The following is a 10841-nucleotide window of genomic DNA, read 5'->3' on the forward strand; positions in this document are numbered from 1 at the left end:
CTCAATCCCTCTCCACCCACTAAAACTATTAAAGAGCTTCTCAAACCTCGTTTTTAAGGCTTCAATGACGAAAATTTTCCTGGGGACATTAGCAAACACCTTGCCTTCTGAAAGCATTGAAAATAGTTTAAGGTTGCTTTTGTGTAGCTTCAATTTTTAAAAACGGCCGAACTTGATGTTACCAGGGTCCGATCATTCTGATATTTGATACGGGGCACATTTCTTTCAAGAGTTTGAAGTCAGAGTTTTGAAGACACTGGGCATGAAATTCATTTTCTGCCCCCCCCCTCCCTACTCGCCTAATCTATATAATGAAGCCATAAAATATTTTGATACTCGCGTATTAACACAATCATGTTAAATTTGGTGGTAGCACAAATCACAATATAGTATACATTTAAAAAAATAGAAAAGATATAGCAGGGTAACACCCCCAGTAATTGGCAGGTTACCAGTGATGGCACTTCCAACAAAAATGTCCTAAAATAAGATTTATATCCAATCTTTTAAAAGTAGAAGGCTATATACCAACTGAATGTACATTTACTTTAAAGATTATAATTCCAATTCATGTTACTAAATGGTAGCAGTGCATAGGAAACATGAACAATTGTGGCTTTTGTTTCAAATCAGCCATTTTTGTTGCGAAAGCTTCTTCTCTGGCTTAAGGGAAGCATGCACATCAATCCATTAAAATCTGACTTCAAATACAATTTAAATTTTGATTGTCCAAAGTTTTGTTTAGTTGAAAGATGTTACTTTGAGTAAGTAGAGGTAAATTTTTGTGTCCTTTTGGGTTTTTGAAGAAATTATGGATGCCATTTAGTGGTGCTTCAGTTTTGCTTGTCCCCAGTAATTGGCACATGCGCTTATAGTCCTAACTATGTTGTGCAATGCGTCACTAGTTTGATTTCTGATAGTTTTGCAACAACAATATTACATGGGTTCTACTATTGATTTAAGTCCTCCAGAATCTACTGTTAAATTTTTAAAAGAAACAATAAAAAAACGAATATGTTTGTCTATCACAGTCAGATATTGCGACTGTAGAGAACTGTTCCTTTTTTTTTTTTTTTTTGGTATTTTTGAATCATCGGGTTAATGTTCCTTTCTCTGTGAAAATTCGTAAAATCAAAACTGCCTGCCAACTGATGAAACAGCAATAATATAATCTCGATATTTTTTTCCATGTAACATTCCAAATTTTTATTTCTCTAAAATACTTTTCAACATCAATATGTGTGATTTAACATTAATTTATGTAAAATTACTTACTTAAATTAACATTGTTTGTTTCTTATGATGATGAAAATTGTATATAATCTAGAAATGAAAAATTTTTCAGTTCTATTAACATGTGCCAATCACTAGATCACAAGGTGTCATACACTGGGGTATCAGATGCCAATTACTGGTGATTTTGGTAACCTTTCAAACATATATTTTTATAAAAATATCTATTGAAATATTTTTGCTTTCAATGAACTATATAGATGCACAGATGTGCATTCTTTGATTAAAAATATTTACAAGTAAATATTTCTTTTTTAAGAAATGAAAACAGATGTAAGTTTAAGGACAAACAAACTCTTAAAGTGCCAATTACTGGGGTTGTTATCCTATACAATAATTATATAAAATGTGGTTTAAACTTTTCCCGTTGCAGTAAACCGTAAATATCAAAATTATCTATAACATGACTTTTTATAGTAAATACAGACCAAACTTGGAGTGGTTTTGGGATTTGCAAACATATCAAATTTTTAAGGAAAATTTTTATCAACAAATAAAAGATTTTTTCCTTGTCTTGGCATTTGCAAAAATATCAATGATATCATTGTACTCTAGGTTCTGAGTAAAATCATAATTTATTTTTAATTAGCATGATAAAGTAAGGGGAGTTTGGGCTCCTCTGAAATCTAAGAGGAGGGGCCTGTGCCCCTCATGCCCCTGTGGTAATCAGGCTCTGAACGTTACCAAATATGATCCACAGTCGCGCTTTTAAGACTTCAGCTACGAAAAATTTTCGGACAAGGGTCCGACTGCTTCTGTATGAAGTCTAAAAAAGCAAAAACTACAATTTCAGAAAATTTTAGGTGGAGAGCGTTTAAATCCCTCCACCTAATACAACTGAATATCTCTTTAAAAATTCGTTTTTTAGGACTTGAATTTCAAAATAGTTTTTGGGGAGAGACCCAGAACCGCCCTGCCCGTAACATCATCGAAGTTAGTCTAAAACTGCGTTTTTAGAACTTCAATTTCGAAAGATTGGGCGGAGAGGCGTTGGATTTCGCTCTATTTTTTTAAAAAAAAAGCCATCGGGGCAACTTTTAGTCCAATTCCTTTCATTACACTAACGTGGACAAGTATAGCCTATAATGGAGTTTTGAAGATTTATATTTCTAAAAAATTTCTACACGTCTCCCGAATTTTTCCTACCCATAGCATCACCAGACATCGTCTAAAACCGCGTCCTTAGGACTACAATTCCAAAAGATTTCCTTCAGAGAACTCCGGATCCCCTCACCCACCAGAAGCGAGAATTTTTTCAGAGTACCTTCCTAAACCCTTTTTTTTTTTTTTGATTGCGTCGGACAGCATGAAGTCCTTGTCCCACCTTAAAAAATATGAGAAGATCAGGGTACTGTTGCTCCCCCACCCCTCAAAAATTGAAATTACAAAAAAAAGTGGGGGGGGGGGGGGAGCTAATCTTGGTTGTATGGGTCCCCTTCAAAATAAAGACATATATACGATACTGCTACTTTCAGTACAATTGAGGGAGTATAGGGGGACTTTCCTGAGGCTTTTAGCATCCCTATTTAGTTCAAAACTACTAGTCTCATATGAATTTCCTGAAGAAAGAATAAAACATATAGCCAGTTAAAAGATTTTATATCCATATCTAAGGCGGTACCTGTAGTACCCTATAAATTCCGATCAAGAGAAAGGAACTACAGTGGCTCCCAAAAGTGTTCGTACACATTGAAATTTTTTAGTAAAACCAAAATAACTCAAAACTCAATTCGAATATGAAGTCCAATATTTTTTCACATCATTCCTATGTCATTCTAAATACAACCCATTGGTTTTTTCAAAATATTGACGGATCTTCTTTTTAAAATGGGTCAGAAAACGAAGAAACAGGGAAATAACACGCCACAAAAGTCATCGTACACTCAAATATTTCCGAATAAATTCATGATTAAAATTATCATTTGCCAATTTATTAATATTTTTGCATTGTGTTGACCCTTATAAGTCATTTGGCTTTAATTTTTTGTTTATTTATTCCTTAATATTGTGCTTATTACTGTAAAATGGCTGGTATTCACAAAAACCGCAAACACCATTCAAAATTTGATTTTTTTCCCACAGTAGCGGTAAATTGGTTTGAAATGTCTCTAATGTAGTTATTTTATTTGTTTGTATAGTAAAGTGCTTGATAAAATGCTTTAAAGAAAGAAATCGGACCGAAAACAAAGTAAGAAAAGGTCAATCGGCAAAGTTGACAAAACGTAATCAGAGATTTAAAGTTAAAAAATTTATGAAAAATACACATTTGAGTGCTGTATAAGTTTCTGCAGAGTTAAATGAAACATTTTACATTTAATTTTCAATTAAAATTGTTCGCCAAGTTCTCTGATTAGCTGGATTAAATGGAACCTCTTCCCGCAGAAATTTTCTCGGTCGTGCGAAAAACAGAAAGCTTACGCTTTTCGTCGCAAAACCAATGATAAATAAGCTCAAAACGTTTTAGAATTACGTCTTACTTACAGATAAAAATTAATTCAACATTTTTGTTTAAATTGTTGTATAATTGTAAGTAGAAAAAAAAATTAGGAACTTAATCTTAAGAACTTAGTTGGATCAGTTAATCAGGACGGTAGAAGTGTTTTAGTGTGAAGGTGCATATCAGCATCAGGACTTGGTAGTTTGGAATTTTTTGATGAAATAATGAATCATGATGTTCCTTTAAATATTTTAAAAACCAATTTTGAACTCTTAGCCAAAAATTTGGTTATCGGAAACAACTTTGTTTTTTGTCAAGACAACGATAAGAAGCATACGGTTTTCAACGTTTACTTCTAGTGCCTCAAAAATTGTCCTAAAGTTTAGAAAATGCCCCCTCAATCTTCAGATTTTAACTTAATGTAACGTATTTAGAGATATCTGGAGGTTAGATTACAAAAATAGGGCTTTAAAACGAAAATAGAGCTAGAAACAGTAAGACTCGAAGTGTGGTTGAACACTTACTCAGAAATTACGCGAAAAAAAGAAAGAAAAAGAATGAAATCTATTCCCAGGTGTTTAAAAGGTGTTATAAATACTGTATGATATTCTACTAATTAATAACTTAATCAAAAGTTAAATTATTCAATAATATATAGACATTTTATAAAGTGTACGAAGACTTTTGTGAGATAAAATTTCCGGCACTTTTAGGTTTATGATTTTTAAAAAATTAAGTTTTAATATTTTTTTTAAACTTTTCATGTAGTTTTGTTGAAAATTTATCATAGATCTTATAATTAAATACCTATTCTTAAATATTAATTCTAACCAATGGATAGGGGCCTATTTCGTTGAAAGTCGAAGGTGTACGAAGACTTTTGGGAGCCAATGTAGGTAGTGGGGAACCAAAGTACAAATTTTTAATGATTATTAGCAGTTTGCATTAACGTAAGGGTCAAGGACCCCTATCCCAGGATCTACACGTATCACATGGGCAGATCCGGACTGGCTCCTTCTGGGGTGGTCGGCTAATTATTGGAAAGGGGTCCCCTGGTATGGGAGTTCCGGGAGGGGGGAGGGATTCCCGTGAAAATTTGAGAAAGTTATTGTTTAAAAAATTGCTTTTTCTTTTTGGACATGTCTTTACTAATAATAAAGCTGAAAGTCTGGATCTCTGTCTGTCTGGGTCTCTGTGACGCGCATAGCGCCTGAACCGTTCGACCGCTTTTCATGAAATTTGGCACAAAGTTAGTTTGTAGCATGGGGGTGTGCACCTCGAAGCGATTTTTTGAAAATTCGATTTTGTTCTTTTTCTTTTCCAATTTTATGAAAACTTTACCAAGCAAATTATCACAACGTGGAAGAGTTAAATTACGAAATTATCATAACATGGAACCGTAACATTGTCAAACAAATTAACATAGCAAATTGGCGAGAAATTCGTCATCCATTATTTGTAAATATACAGGCGAACCGAATGACTTTTCAATTTTCAACTACGGATAAAGCCGCGCGGGTACCATTAGTCTTCTTTATATTTCTTTACTGCTAATAAAGCTCAAAGTCTCTCTGTCTGGAGGATGTCTATAGGATGTCCGGATGTCTGTGACACGCATAGCGTCCAGACCGTTCGGCCGGTTTTCATGAAATTTGGCACAAAGTTAGTTTGTAGCCTGGGAGTGTGCACCTCGAAGCGATTTTTCGAAAATTCGATTTTTTCTTTTTCTATTTCAATTTTAAGAACATTTTCCGGAGCAAAATTATCATAAGATGGATGAGTAAATTACGAAATTTTCATGACGTGGAATGGGAGAGCGAATGAACATAGCCAATTGGTGAGAAATTCGTCATCCATTATTTGTAAATATACAGGCGAACCGAATGACCTTTCAATTTTCAACTACGGGTAAAGCCGCGCGGGTACCACTTGTTAAATAAAAAAACTAAAGTTAAATTTATGTATAAAAAACATGTGTTTGAAGTTTTGCTTGACTTACCCTTATCAGAACTAAATTTCATACCGTTTTTACAAAATCTACTAAAGTGCGTTGTTTTATTTATCAATATTTCTGAATTGAGCGTTTTTATTTTTATTTTCGTTATTTATTTATTTATTTATTTTTTTTTTTTTTTTTTTAAACCATGTAAGCGGAGAGGGTGTGGAGAAGGATTGTGATGCAGGATCAGGGTTGGAAAGGTTTTTCCCATCACCGGTATTTACCGTCCTGGGAAATACTATGTTTTTCCCACACGGGGAAAACTGATTATTAAAAATATAAATTCAAAACAATCTTTTAAAATATCAAAATTGAGTTCTAAGTAAATACTAGCTTGAAAGACAATACACAAATTACAAATCATAATCGTGTTTATATTCTTCGTCTTCTCGTCTTCTACTTCCACATTAGATCTTAGCATCATATAACAAAACACTAATTTAGACACTTTTTGCAAATTTTATTTAAATTTAACACAAATTATTTGTTGCTTCTCTTGATGACGCTGATGATTTTTAAGTTACAAAATTTTATTTTATTGTGATCAAAAATATTTATTTAGGAAATTAATTATTGATAAAAAAAATTGTGAGCAAATTTTATGTTAGATGATGCAATAATTCTTATTTATTTATATTCCTTTCCAACACAATAATTTAAAACCCAAGGGGAATTTGTAGCAACTATTTATTTCTAGCCTTCATTCTACACCATCAGATTCAGAAAGCCAAAATAGTTCTTACATATTGTTATTTAGAAGTTTTTCCTGGCATTTACCACTTTTCCCGGTATTTACCATTTCTTCCCAGCGGGATGAAAAAAACAAGAAAAAGCCAGCCCTCTGTGCAGAGCCCCTACTTTCAGTGGGTGGAGTCCAATTTCTTCCTCAGACCCGGGGGAATAGGGGGAGCTAACAAAGCGCTTATTGTTAGCCGATGTACTCCAACCATTACCTCCCGCAGAGAAAGGGGTTTGAGAATACAAAACTGTTTTTCCTTTGAAAATGAAGTTGGCGATTTCTTGGCGTCTTAAGGGGTTGCCCACCCTTAAACAGGTGGGTGTGAAAATTAAGAATAGGTAGCACGTGTGTCCACGATTTCAAAATGGCAGATGTAACATTTATTCAATCTACTAGAAAAAGAAAAATTCTGCCACATATAACGATTATTTGTACTGCATATTTTCATTCCAAAAAATGAAACAAGACGTACTGGTCTTGCATTAGAAAATTGACATAAAATTGTCGTGAAATTTTTCTGTTTTCTAATTTTAAAATGGTTTCCCAAAATAAAAGAATCCTTAAAACTTTTAGTAATAATGAAGTAAAAGTACTGGTGAATAGCGAATGGTTAGGCTGATTTTATTTTTTCAACTTCTGAATTCTTTTTAATAAGTATATTTTTTTAAAAATTAATAAAGGGCCCATTTCATAGTTTTTTTCCGAATGTAAGGAGCCATAACTGCTTGGTGTACTTTTTGATGAGCACATTGTTTTATTTTGAGTTTGCGTGATGGTAGGACTAACTCAAAATAAAACGATGTGCAAATTAAACTTGGTTGGTCATTCAGCTTGGATACAAATGAATTAAAATTTTCGAAAAAGGTAAAAGTGTTCAAGTCCATTACTACGAAAGTCCTTTAGTATACACTACGACATACAAGAAGAGTGTGAAAGAATGCCAAGAACAAAAATTATTAATGTAGAAACATTCAGAGATGAAAATCGAGCAAGTTTTACAGAAGCAATTTTCAATCAAAATTTGAAACACGTAAAACACCAGGATTGACGCCCCAAAACGTAGGAAACGGCAAAGATGCTAATTTTTTACACCTAATCTGTAAAATTCGATATATATTTGTTCTAGAACATAAAATCCGCAAATCCAAACTGTCAGTTTCCATGTCCGCATTTTATAATTGCTGAAATCCATGATGATTTTCACTGACTTTCCAGGTGCACGAGCAGGGCCGGATTAGCCATAGAGCAGAAGTAGCAAATGCTACGGGCCCCGCGCCATGAGAAAAAAATCCAGAAAAATATTTTCCGTACTTTAACCTGTTTAAATTTTTCTGTCTTCCTTTAATTTAGATTTAGCTTTTCTAAATGCTCAGGTAAATTAAAAATCTTACTTTTTCGATAGCTTGCTTTCCAGAAATTTCTCCCAATTGAAGTCTTAAAAACATAACTTTAGTTGATCTTTCTTAGTGGAAGGAGAAAAGCTCCGTTGGGTCAGACAAGTTTCAAAGCTGACTTAAAAATTACAAATTTAGGCAAAATTGGAGAACGGAGAATTAAGTTTTCTCTGGATTTTTTTTTTTTTTTTCTTTTTCAAAATGAAGTCAATTTTAAGGTATCTTAGGAAATTTAAGGAAGTTAGGGTCCTAAAACTTTCAGCTATTCAAGCTTAAAAAAAGAAAATTTTGGATGTTTCATAACAATTGAGGAAATGGAAAGGGGTTCTTTCCTGAAATTGTGCTCAAAACTGAAGTCAATTTCAGGCTATCTTTGGGAGGAATGGGTGTGAGGGTATAGTTGAAAACAAAATTTCATGCTATGTGGGTAGATTAGAGAAAGGATTGAGGGTTTGAACTCCCCCAGAAACAATTCTGACTTCAAGTTTCAAACATAACATTTAACATTTCACATTTTGTAACATTTCAAACCGTGGTTTTAGATTATCACTGGAGACGTAATCGGAGGGGGGGGGGGGGGGGGGGTACAGGTTCTCTTCGCAAAATGTTAGAAACTGAAATCATCAAGACGCAGACTATCTTTAGCTCTAACTTTAGGGAAAGAGTGGTGGTTTGGAGCCTTTTCCCCAGAATGTTGAGAAGCTAGGGAAGTAGGTGGGTATTCTCCTTTGGAATTTTTTTGAAATCGAGATGGTTCAAGGGCTTTCTCCGAAATTTTTTGGAATTTAGGGTCTAAAAACTCAAATTTAAGCAATTTTTGTTGCTAGCAGGAGAAGGAGGATGCTGAAATTCTTAAAGCACAAATTCTAAAACCGCATTTTAAGGCTGTCTTTGGTAATGTTAGACAAGAGAGGGGAAAGGGTTACCATCCATAAACTGTTTGAAAGTGGCTTTCTTCTTAAAGCTTTCGAAATTGGAGTCCTGAAAATGTAATTATTAGTCATCTTTAAACTCTCTATGTTACCAACAAAATTTTCCACCCCGTGACACGAGCCCGTAGATCCGGAACTGTACAACAATGAGCAAAATTAAGAGATCATGATAGAAGAAAAGAAAAAGATTCTGAGACTTCACACTTATGCTGAGCGAAATAAATGAATTGTTAAGAGAATATTATTTTTTGATGAACTAAAATCGTTATGTGTAGAAGAAAGACTTTAAATATCGTTTTTAATTTTTTCCTCTGAGTGAAGGGGAACTAAAATTCTGCCACCCATGCCCCGAACCTAACCCCTTTCTTTTGCATCACGAAAGGTAGCCAAAAATGTTTTTATTCAAACTTGAAATTCAGAAAAATTCAGGAAGAAAATTGTTTAACATAATCGAAAACCCGCTAAAACTGCTTTCTGGAACTTCAGTTTCGAAAAATTCCCGTGGGTGTAATCCGGCGCCCGATCCCATCCTACAACGTCGTCTAATAACAACAATTACAAATGCGTATTTTGGACTATAATTTCGAAACATTTCAGTGGGAGTGTACCTCTCCACCCCCCACCCCCAACATTGTTAACAATGGTCTAAAATGTACTTTTAAGACTTTAACGAAAATTTTCCAGGTTGCCTCGGAGAGTGCCTGACTCCATCCCATACTGAAACGTTACCCGCGATGGCCTACTATCTATCACGTTTTCACAACTTCATTTTCGAGAAATTTCAAGAGGATTTTTTTCGCGAAATCCGCCCCAAAATCACCAAAGAACGTAAAATAATACCCTTTCAGAGTATATAATTTCGAGAATTCTTGCTTAAAATTGTGTTTTTAGATTAATAACAGATAATAAATTCAAAAATTTTCCAATGTTACCTCCTTGAACACCCCTCTTTCCTCTCTCCGCAACGTCATTAAGGATAATGTACAGTTTTATTTAAGACTTCGATTTTAAAAAACTGCGTGGAGAATCGCTGTGAACCCAATTTTTTTTTCCTTTGATCTTACCTAAGATAAGATGCAATCGCGTTCTTTGACTTCAATTTCTTCAAATAATGGCCTCCGAATCTTCTCTTCCTAATATCATCGGGAGTCGTTAGAATTGAGTTTTTAGAATTGAAATATCGAAAATTTTCCCGGTGTAAGCCCCTGACCCCTCTCCCTTTATATCGTGCAAAAATTGCATTTTTGGAATTAAAAGTTAAAAACGTGCAGTAACGGGGAGACGAGGGGCAATATAAGGTGATCATAACCATCGTAAAGCTCTAAAATTACATCCACATTTATGTATTCATGCGTGTTATAAGTACACCTCCCGTCTCCATGAAGAAGTGCTATAGTGTTTACTACATCATTCGAAAATAAGGGCCCCTTGGAAACATTTGCTACGGGCCCCGCGCTGGCTTAATCCGACCCTGTGCACGAGTACTCTGCAACTACATGTTTGTTCAATATTAAGAGATGACATTGCTAAATGGTTAAATCCGAGACAGGTTTATAGTTTGCAAGATCACTGGGTAAAAATTGTAGATGTTTGTTGTTTTTGAATAGTTACATAATTCAGAAAGCTCATTTTGTCATTCACAATTAAAACAAATTTTCAAACAGTTTTCACTGAAAGTTATTTTAAGATGTATTCATCTTTAAAAACAGCTTTGAATTACAATGGAACATTTTTACAAGATTCAGCTAAACTTAACAGAAAATTCAGCTAAACAGTGTTTCAAAGATGCCTGGAAATCCTATTGCTAGATTTAAAAAAGAAAATGTATCATAATGTTTTAATTTTGCCCATTTTTACAAGTGAGCCAGACAGGATAACTTCGCACCCTTTCATATTTTTCATATTATATTTTAAAAGCATAAACAACAGAAATCTTTTATCATAACCCTGCCGCAAGAATGCATACGATGACTTCCAGTTTTTTTCCCTAAGCCAAGTAATCAATAATAAATAAATAAATAAATAAAAGGTGGTGCAATGTTATCCG

The sequence above is a fragment of the Uloborus diversus genome, chromosome 1 (assembly GCF_026930045.1).
Source record: "Uloborus diversus isolate 005 chromosome 1, Udiv.v.3.1, whole genome shotgun sequence".
Classification (NCBI taxonomy): domain Eukaryota; kingdom Metazoa; phylum Arthropoda; class Arachnida; order Araneae; family Uloboridae; genus Uloborus; species Uloborus diversus.